Consider the following 11,717-nt stretch of genomic DNA (forward strand, 5'->3'; position numbering starts at 1 on the left):
AGGCTTGCTGGTTTTATCCATGTATGATTACAACATGCTTTATATTCCTCTGGTCCACATTGTTCTATTCTACCTCCATTTTGATGCCCGGTGATGTTTTTATACGTTGTGCACGTTTGGAGACTCTAGGATTGCTTTTTTATTTGTATCTTATGTCTGTTATTGACTTCATTTCGTTGGCTCTGTTTTGATCCCCCTCTAAGATGCCCAATCATGTTTTTATTCCTGTTAAAAATGCATTTAGTTTCACTCACCTGTTTAAGCTTGTTGTTTAGAGCATGGAATAGGGCTTCGTTCGATGGTTTGCCATTTTCTATTTCTTTTCTCCACCCATGCTCTATTTTTGGTTGCTCACCCCTATCTCACCCATGCATCTGCCACCCTAAGTTTCTTGATTGCCACCCAACAGTCGCCCAACAGCCAAGGTTGAGCCGCTTGGCCCAAAAGATCCTAAGGTGGCAGTCTTCCTCGCCCCCGTAGCTACACCGACGTCAAATTCAACTCTTCCCAGGTGGATCCGCCTGTATCGGTCTTCGATCCGTTTCTCATAGGTAGAGGAGGCTCATTGGTCTATGGGCAGCCTAAACTCCAAGCGCCGCGAACTCCAAGGCCGCATCGAAGGCAGCATCATGAAGCTTCGAGCAGAGCGCGAAAGATTCATGAAGATAGCTAAGAGAGGTATTGTTGGGTTTGCCTCCAAGCATCGCCGTTAAAATTGATGATAGTGTCGGCGGAGAGCAGTTGTCCCCCCTCTCCGCTTTCTATTTCGCCTCCTCCAATACCTGTGGTGATGAAGCGGCGATGTTTAGTGATGAATGACGACGAAGCTCTCTGCCACACCCATGCCCTTGTCCGCTTGCTTGCGCGGTGGCTTACAAGCAGCAACTCCCACCCCATTCCTCCATTTCATCACAACCATCATTCAATGTGCAAGCCCTATTCCTCACTGCCAGCCTGCCACCCATGGACCTTCAACTTAAAATTTTAAAAAATGGGGTAAAACCTTTTCTTTGATCTTCAAGATGGATGTTTTGAGTAATGGGTTTTGTTGGTGGGCTCCCAAGGCATTGAGCTGTGGGCCTAAGTTGGTTCATGTGGGCCTTAAGCCCCATTCTTTGAATTTAGGCTTGATTAGTTTATATTGCGCTTTGTATGATTGGGCTTCACTACAGGTTACTTGGCATGTTGTTTTTCTTTCATTATATTGCTCTAAGCCTTTGTCCGTTTGGTGTAGACCCCAATGGGCCAAACATTTGGCCCTCTCAAGTCCAAGGAAGAAAATGTCGCGATATTTCGACGATATATCGTGTATCGAATGGTATCAGCACAATATTTCATGGAGAAATATCGATCCAGCGATATTTCGGGATAAATTTCGAGAAATCGACGATATCTCACGATATGTCGGTGGTTTTGCCATAAATTGGCGATTTTTCCCGATATATCGCTTGGTCAACACGGGTCAACGAAAGTCAAACGCGCTACATTTATAAGGTGCACCCACTTGCCATTTGGGCTAACTTACCCATTGATATATAAGGTGCACTAAATTTATATATACTTAAACTCATTATATAAAGAAAATATTAAAAGAATATTTTAAAGAGCAAATTAATTATAATTATTTTATAATTAAATGCAAAATCTTTTAATTAATTACCAAAAATATAAAAATTATATAATTTTCTTTATAATGTTTTTAATATCATTAATAATTAATTAAATATTAAAAAATTATATATATATCATAATTTATTTTATATTGTTTAATACAAATGAATTAAATGGATCATATTTTAATATTAATATATATTTTAAAATTAGACATATTATAATCAAATATCATAATATTATGTGTAATTTAATAATAAATATACACTTATAAAATTCATATTTTTATCGATGCATACGATATTATTATCAAATATGATAAATCATGTTATACATATGTCAAAAGTTTCAATAAAATAACTTTAAAATCTCTATTATACTTCTAATTATATTAGTATGAGGTTTTCCTTACATTTTCATGAGTTTTTAACAATTTTAAGCTTACCAATATTTTTTTCCAAAATATCCGCTGATATATCCATAAAATCGAAGTACCAATATATCCATGATTACCGATATTTTCATCCTTGCTCAAGTCTTCATTTTTTTTAATGATACAAATGTAATTTTTTATAAAAATTCCATCCTCAAATAACCTTTCAAAATTCACTTTCTATTCATATATTCCAAATTTCAAATCCTCTTCCGAAATTCCAATTTTCAAAGTTTAGTTTACAAAAATTTAATTCTCGAAAATTCAATTTTCCAAAACTCCTTTTTTTAAATTTAATTATACAAGATACCATTTTTGAAATAATTTCCTAAAATTTGATTTTAAATTTAGTTTATAAAACTTTGATTCTCGAAAATTCATTTACCTAAACTTCGTTTTTTTTTTTATAAAAAAAAATTCAATTTTCCAAATTTCCATTCTTGAAATAATCTTCTAAGGTTCCAATTTTAGGTATTATTCCCCAAGATTCAAAATTTTAAATTTAATTCTCCAACAAAATTCCACAATTCTGAATTTAATCTTTTCAAAATGCCACCTTCAAATAAATTTTCGAAACTCCATTTCCTTTCAAATCAAATCTAAAAAATTCCATTATTCACGTTCATTCGTTTAAGTATTATTTTCATTATTGTTATCATTATTCCATTTATTTATTTATTTTCTTTAAAAATGTCAATCATTAAAGTTCAATTTTTTAAAATTCTGTTTTCCAAATGTAATTTTCAATATAAAAAATTTCACTATCCACGTTCATTCGTTTAAGTTTATTTTCATTACTATTATTATTATTATTCAATTTATTTATTTATTTCTTTATTTCAAAAATTCCAATCTTTAAACAATTTTTTTAAAATTCCTTCTTCCAAATTTAATTTTCAATCTAAAAAATTCCACTATTCACGTTCATTCGTTTAAATATTATTTTCGTTATTATTGTCATTATTCCATTTATTTATTTATTTATTTCCTTTAAAAATGCCAATCATTAAAGTTCAAGTTTTTAAAATTCCATTTTTCAAATTTAATTTTCAATCTAAAAAATTCCACTATTCACATTCATTTGTTTAAGTTTTGTTTTCGTTATTATTATCATTATTCGATTTATTTATTTAATTTAAAAATGTCAGTCATTAAAGTTCAATTTTTTAAAATTCCGTTTTCCAAATTTAATTTTCAATCTAAAAAATTTCACTATTCACGTTCATTCGTTTAAGTATTATTTTCATTATTATTATTATTATTCCATTTATTTATTTATTTCAAAATTTCCAATCTTTAAACAATTTTCTTTTTTTTTTTTTAATTCCGTCTTCCAAATTTAATTTTCAAATCCCAAAAATTTCAATATTCACGTTCATTCGTTCAAGTATTATTTTCATTATTACTATTATTATTCCACTTATTTATAGATTATTTGTTTTAAATTTCGGTCTTTAAACAAATTTTTAAAAATCTGACTTCCAAATCTAATTTCAAATCTAAAAAATTCCACTATTCACGTTCATTTATTTAATTATTATTTTCGTCATTATTATCATTATTCCATTTATTTATTTATTTTAAAAGTTCCATCTTTAAACAATTTTTCAAATAAATTCCACCTTCGATTGATTTCCGAAATTCCAATCCTTAAATTTAATTCTAGAGACTCCAATTTTCAAAAAAATTTCCGAAACTCCAATTTTCAAATAGATTTTAAAAATCCAGTTTTCTCTCGAATAGTTTTAATTCCACTCTGGTTTTCAAATAACTTTCTGTTTCTCTTGATTTTACATAAGTAAGGATGAATTTTTCATAATTCCGAAATAACAAAATTTGTGAGACCAATTCATGTAAGATAAATTGGGCCTTGGTGGGGGGCCTGACATCAAAATAAGCTTTATTTAAAATAAAAAGAAATGAACTTGAGTTTAGTGCCATGTGCGCCATTGATGGTTTCGTATTCTGTTTGGTGTCATGCGAGCTATACTTTTATATTCCTTAATTATGCACTAACCCCATTTCTTGATAGCGCATTATGGCTCATTGTCAAGGTACGCACCCGCTCTCACTTTAGCCATTCTTTATGTGTGTTTCGATTCCCATATGTGCATGATCATTTTGGTATCTCTCGATTTACTTATCAATTTCCATGATTGTTTCATTTCATTAGTAGAGACCCATTTTTAGGGACTTAGAGGGGTGTTACGGTCTTTATCGTACCTTCCCGATAAGTAACCTGACCCCCAAACTCGACTCGTTTTTTCGCAGACCACCTTTTCTAATTAAGGAGTCACACTTAGGGTTTCTTTCTTATTTTGTTCACCTTTTAAAAATAAAACAAAAATAAGTGGCGACTCCAAATCATTGTTTAATAAATAAAATCATTTTTCAAATAAAAATTGAGCTCACCATTGAGTGAAAACGCATGAGCCGAAATACGGGGTCCAGAATATAGTATTAAAATTTAAATATAATGACAATTGTTATTATATTTAAATTTTAATATATATATATATATATATATATATATATATATATATATATATATATATATATATCAATATGTAATAATATTTAAATTTTAATACTATGTGTAATAAAGTAAGAATTTTAAATTTTTTTAGCCAATGTTGAAATCTTCAATTCTGGATATCATACTCATGATATGTGAAATGTAATATTTTTTGAATAAAAATATTATTTTATTTAGTATATAACTTGAAATTATATATAAAAGAATTTAATATGGATTAAATTAATTACCTAAAAAACAAAAGGTTTACAATGTTTGGACCATAATATTATTAGTCTTCTTCTTGTTCTTGAGTACAAAAACACAAAGATTAATCTAGAATGTATAATATGGTAAAATTCTAATCATAACATATTTTATTTTTATAATATTTTATTTTATTAATGAATTTATAAGATAATAAATTTTTTTTTGTAAATTCTATTATAATATAACCATCTATTATTCTTCTAATCTTATACTTCCTATAAAATAACTTTTTTTCTTTTTCTCTAAATAATAATTTCATTTTCATGTAAATACTTTGAACAATCCTTAATAATATATAATAAAATAAAACAAAAATACATTGAGATTCATTTCCATGTATATAACTTGATATTTTATATATCTAAAAATGTTCAATTAGGAATTAGGATTAAATTGATTATATTATGCAAAAATAAAAAATTTAGTTACCATGTGAGAACCCTAATTTTATTAGTCTACCTTATGTTATTTACAGATAAAAATCAATCCAAATTGCAAATGTACAAATAAAATAATTTTAGTTAATAGTATAAACATTTATTACTTACCTAATTTTGTTGTTCCCATAAAATCATCTCATGTCTTTATTTGTAAGTAATTGATTTCAATGTTAATATTCTAAATTAAAGTATAAAACAAATTAAAAAATATTACATTAAAATAACTTATTTTGTATATAAATTTTTATTTTATATATATATAAAAGTCAAATTTGGATTAAATTGATTATACAAAAATATAAAAAGGGGTTTGACAACCATAACACTATTAGTCTTCTTCATATTAAAGTGGAAAAATGAATCCAAACTCTAAATGTAAAAGATAATGAAATTTTAATAGTAAGTGACATTGGCTTTTTCATAATATTATATTTTATTATAATTCATATATGAATTTATAAGATAATGACATTTTAATAATAATTTAATTCACTTCTTTTTTTTTTCTTCTTAATTTTCTAATTGATTTTTTTTAAAAGAAATATAAAAATTTATATATGACTTAAAGTTGATAAAAAAACTCATTTCTCTTTTAATAATTTAACAATATAATGTTTTACCAATCTCATCTTTTCTATAAATTAAAATCATCTCATTTACTTAATTTTTTATAGATATTTCTTATGGTTATTCTTTAGAAAAAAAAAATTCTAATGTTAACTATATAAGACAATAAACTTATATTTGTAAAACTTAATCCTTTATAAAAGTTTTAGTTAATTCTATAATAGTATAAGTATCTATTATTTACGTAATCTTGTACATTCCATAAAATGACATTATGCTTTTATCTAGAAGTATTTGATTTTAATGTCAATATTTTAAATCATCCTTAATAATTAATAATAAAATAATATATAATTATAAAATAAATAAAATTTTAAATTAAAATATTTTTTTTTTACTTTTACTTTATATATATATATATATATTAAAAAAATCGAATTTGGTTTATATTGATTATACAAAATATAAAAATAGATTTATCATGTATAACCATAACATTGTTAGTCTTCTTATGAAAGCATTAAAATAAATCCAAATTCTGAATGCATAAGATTAAAAGAAAGAAAAAAAAACAAAAAAAGGAATAATTACATATGAGAACCATAGTATAAGTCTTCATCATACAAAAACATAAAATTTAATCCTAATTGTAAATGTATAAGATAAAAAAAATAAAAATTGTACTTTTTTAATAATATTATATTATACTTTAATATGTATATGAATTTATCATATAATAATTAACATTTTAATAATAATTTTCTTCGATTCTTCTTTATTTTTTTTTGTTAATTTTCTTCTTAATATTTTTTAGAGATATAAAAAGGCTATGGATCACTTCAAAGAAAAAATATATTTTCATAAATTATATTAGTAATTATTATAATTCTAAATATAATCTATTATAACATTTTTTTTCTTTTTAAATCACCATATATTTATAAGACCAAAAGAGATTGGTTTCTTTATATTTATCTTATTTAAAATATAAAATATTTAATCAAGTATTTTTTAAGTAATCTTGAAATTTTTTTTAAAAGAATAAAAACTCAAAATAAAAACTTGTCCCAAAACTTGTTGTTTTATCCTTGGAAACTTTAAACCAATTATCAAAGTTTTAAATAATTAATCTTTTATAACATTTTTACTTCTTATATAAAACACTAGATATCTATAAAACTAGAAAAACGAGGAAAAGCTAGGATGGTTATTAATTATAAAAGATTAAATGATAATACATATGATGATGCCTATAAAATTCCGAACAAAGATTCTTTAATTAATTCTATTCAAGGATGTAAATATTTTTCTCAGTTAGACTGTAAAAGTGGATTTTGGCAAATCAGATTAGAAGAGGATAGTAAACCATGGACAGCGTTTTCATGTCCTTGTGGATTATATGAATGGAATGTAATGCCATTTGGACTAAAAAATGCTCCTCAGATATTCCAACGAATGATGGATAATATTTTTGGAAAATATTCTTTTGTTCTTGTATATATTGATGATATTCTTGTCTTTTCATATACTCTTCAAGAACACATAAAGCATTTAGAATTGATTTTTGAAAAATTAATTAGTCATGGATTAATAGTAAGTAAAAAGAAATTGAAATTATTTAAGACTCAAATAGAATTCTTAGGATTAGAACTAGAGGATGGACAAATAAAATTACAAGAACATATAGTACAAAAAATAAATAATTTTCCAGACAAACTCGAAGACTTAAAAACCCTTCAAAGTTTTTTAGGATTATTAAACTATGCTAGGCCATATATTAAAAACCTTAGTAGATTAGCTGGACCCCTTTATAGTAAAACAAAAAATATAGGGCAGAGATATTTTAACCAAGAAGATATTAAACTTATACAGAAAATAAAAGAACTTGTGAAACATCTCCCAACCTTACATTTACCCTTAGAAAATGAATATAAAATAGTCCAAACTGATGCTAGTCAAACAGGATGGGGAGGTATACTTTTAGTTGTAACTAATATAGGAGAAGAAAAACTTTGCAGATATTGTAGTGGAACTTTTAATGATTATCAAAAGAACCTTAGCTCTACAGACTTAGAAATTGAAGCAATAATATTAGTCTTAGAAAAATTTCAATTATTTTTGAACCAAGAACACTTTACTTTAAGAACCGATTGTGAGAATATTAAAAAATTCTTTGAAAACAAAAATTCTTCAAAATTGTCCACCAAAAGATGGATAAAGTTTCAAAACTCTTTAATTGGTTTCAAACCTAAATTTGAACATATTAAAGGAAAAGATAATATATTAGCAGACTGGTTAAGTAGACAAATAATTAATAATGTCGATAATACTAATGATTGATTTCATGATTACAGGAACATGGCTCAAAGAAAACCTACGAAAGCTAGAACCTTTCAATATGGAACCATATGTCTAAACGAAGTGTTGAATCCAAACCTAAGGTTTAACTCTTTATTTTCTCAAAACCTTTTTGAAGAACATAAGGTTATTGTAGATAATTTTTGGTCTTTAAAACCACAAAGTTTTCCGAACCAAAATTTAGAATACGCTTATGGAAAAACAGTGTCAGCTTTAGCCCAACATTTACAAAACCTTCAAAACCAACTGATTGCTTTAGAAACCCAAAAATTCCAAAACCTCAAAATCCAAGAAAATCAAGAAAAACTGATAGAAGATTTGAAAACCAGTACAGTGTCAACCAATCAAACCAGCTGTTCAAACAGTCAACCTGAAGTAATTAGTTTAATTAAGAAATCAGCTCTTCTGACTGAGCAATATGAAAGGCTCGTTGTTAAAAATATAATTGGAGTTGATAACTACTCTTTTGTCAAAACCTTTTTTCTACAAAACCAATACAACAAAGTGTTTAAAAATCAAGAACTTTTGTATAAACATTTTAGAACTAAAAATGACGGGATAAAAACAGGGTATATGGCATATCACGACCCTGAATTTTTCTTTGTTATATATTTAGCTTATGTAAATATGTCTGTTGTAAATAAAGAAAATTTTGATTTAGTACCGCAACTTATGGATCAGGGAATTTTAAAAAATGTTTTTATGAACCATATATCTCAAATTCCTGAAAATTTCCCTGAAAAATTGAAAGATATTTTAACCTATCTTTTTAAAACCGAAAAATATATAGATATTTCTTTTGAAACCATTCCACCTTTATTTCAACCCGATGGATCAGTAGTACCAGCCTATCATCATGTATATATAAAACATAATAAAGAACCACTCATCCCTCAACAAGAACCAGAATGGGAAATGACCCGTTCAGATGAATTTCCAGAATTTTTTACTCGCTTTAGAGCTTTTCAAATCTATGATCTTAGACCAACCCGGAATAAATTATTTCATCTCATTCGTGAAACAAAAACCATGTCTATATGGAGAGTAAAACCTTTAGAACACATCATTGTTCCAAACCCTTTTATTACTTCTGAAGAACAGGATTTTATAACCGAACTCAGTGTAGATATACCAGAACCATCTTCCTACCTCAGCGATGACGCATTATTTTGGGACAACCTGAACGATGAAAGTTATCATAATCTACAAAATGCAATGGAAGGATGATGTCAGCAATGACGACATTGAAGCAGTAAATGCGTCTTCAACTACAAAAATTAAACATGGCAGTACAAGTTCAGAAGCAGTAAAGACATCCAAAAGCCACGTGTTATGCATAAAGAGAAGAAAAGGACAAGAGAAAGAGACAAGAAGGAAGAGAAGAACGGATGAATAAACAAAAGTCACAAGTCTCAAAAGTAAAAGTCTCCAAAAGTCTTTGTATTTATTTTATACCAAACCTCTGAACACCGTAAATATTTTTCCTACCATCCAACCACTTGAAATTAATTCTCACCTGTATTCTCACCTGTCATTTGTAAATGCTTTGCATATATATATGTGGTAGTAAAAGAAAAGAGAGGTGTGCCCGAGAGAGTGTGTCAAAAGGTGTGTGCAAAGTTGTCTGTAAAAAGAAGCTCCATCTTCAGCCTTGTACATTCATCAGCAATCAATAAGAAAGTAAGAATTTTCTGTTAAATTTTTTGCCTTCATTTAAATTTATTATGTATTTTTCTTACCCTTAGGGGGTAAAAAGGGGTAAAAAGGTAAAGTAGGGAAATGAAAATTATTTGAATTATTTTTAAGTTTTCTTTACTAGTTAATATCTGTAATATACATGGATCCTTTTTATATAATGTTCTCATCAATAAAAAAAAAAAAAAAAAAAAAAAAAAATCAAAATCGGTTAAATCAAAATCGGTTTATTTAGAAAATTCTGGGTGTAAAATCATGTTTTAAAAACTAGAGTCTTTAGTCTTAACCCTTGACCTCAAACCCGTTTTTGCCAGAAAATTGGCGTTTTAGGGAGACTATGTCTGGTCAGAAGGGGGGTATTACCTTGACACGAAGTGATGTTTTAAAATTTTTGAATTTTACTACCTGATTTTTGAGATATCCGATTTCAAAAACTTAATTTTTATACGTTCAAGATTTCAAAAACTTAATTTTATATGTTAAAAAACTTTAACTATAATTTTTTTTTTTTTATATTAAAGAACAATTAGCTAGAGAAGAAAAATTTGTTAGAAAAGAAATAGAACAAATAAAATTAGAACAACAAAATTTAAAAGAAACTTTAGAAAAAATTAACCAAAAAGTAGATAAACTTTTAGAACAAAGAAATATAGTAATATCAGAGGAACAAAAATTAAATAATCTTTTAAAACAATTTGAAAACTTTAATTTAGGAGAAAAACCAATAATTAAAATAGAAAGAAAAATAAATCCTTTTGAACCAAAAAATCTAGCAATAAAACCATGGAAATAGTAGAAGCAATAAACCCTCGAGACAATGTAAAAGAATTTATTGAAGAAAAATTAAAAAAGGCAGTAAAGGAAGTAACACCTTACAAAAAACAATTAGTTCAAAATTATAAAATAACTAGATTTTTAAATCAACATACTATAAGTTCAATAGGAAATATTGTATATTTAGATTTAGTATCTCCAGAAACAAAACACAAATTATTAAAAAATAAAACCGATAAATATATGCACTTAGGAATAATTTTGATAGGAATAATAGGACTTCATCATAAAGAAATTGGAGCACTTATAAATATTAACCTTTTAGATACTAGAAACAATACAGTAGGACGAGCTCTTTTAGCTAGTGCAGAAGTTAATATGAACCAAAATTACGCAGTTATTGGTTGTATATCTCAATTTTGTATAGATCTTAAGGAATTCACAGAAAAAATAAAAATAACTGTAAATACTAAAGGTTATGATATGGAATTAGGAAGTAAAAACCTTAGCATAGCTATAGGATTTATAGGAAAAACTACTAATGCTTTAAGCTTAAAATGTATGATGGAATTCGATGATATAGTAAAAACCTTTGGAAGTAAGACAGTAAATATGATAGAAGCAAAACCTGTAAATATAGACTATTTACTAGGACGAGAATGGGAATTACCTCAAATAAATAAACCAATAATAACATATCCAACATCCAGTAGCTTATATGAAAACCAAGATGGAAGTGCAAGTATAACCTTTGGAAATTATAAAACTGTAAATGTAGAGGTAGAGTCAGATAGTGAGATAGAAAATGTAAATGTTATACAAGAAGATATTTTACTAAACATTGAGACAGTAGAAAACCTATATAAAAACTCAGAGTTAGTAAATATAATGTTAGAAGAATTTAGTAATCCAATATTACTAGACGAACAAATGGATCAAGAAAACTTTGTTAATATAATGTGTAACAACTATACAGATGACCAAATAATAGAACAACTCTATAAAACCAATTTAATCAAAAAACTTATAGATATAGAAATGATAAATCAATTTA

The sequence above is a fragment of the Vitis vinifera genome, chromosome 19 (assembly GCF_030704535.1).
Source record: "Vitis vinifera cultivar Pinot Noir 40024 chromosome 19, ASM3070453v1".
Taxonomy (NCBI): domain Eukaryota; kingdom Viridiplantae; phylum Streptophyta; class Magnoliopsida; order Vitales; family Vitaceae; genus Vitis; species Vitis vinifera.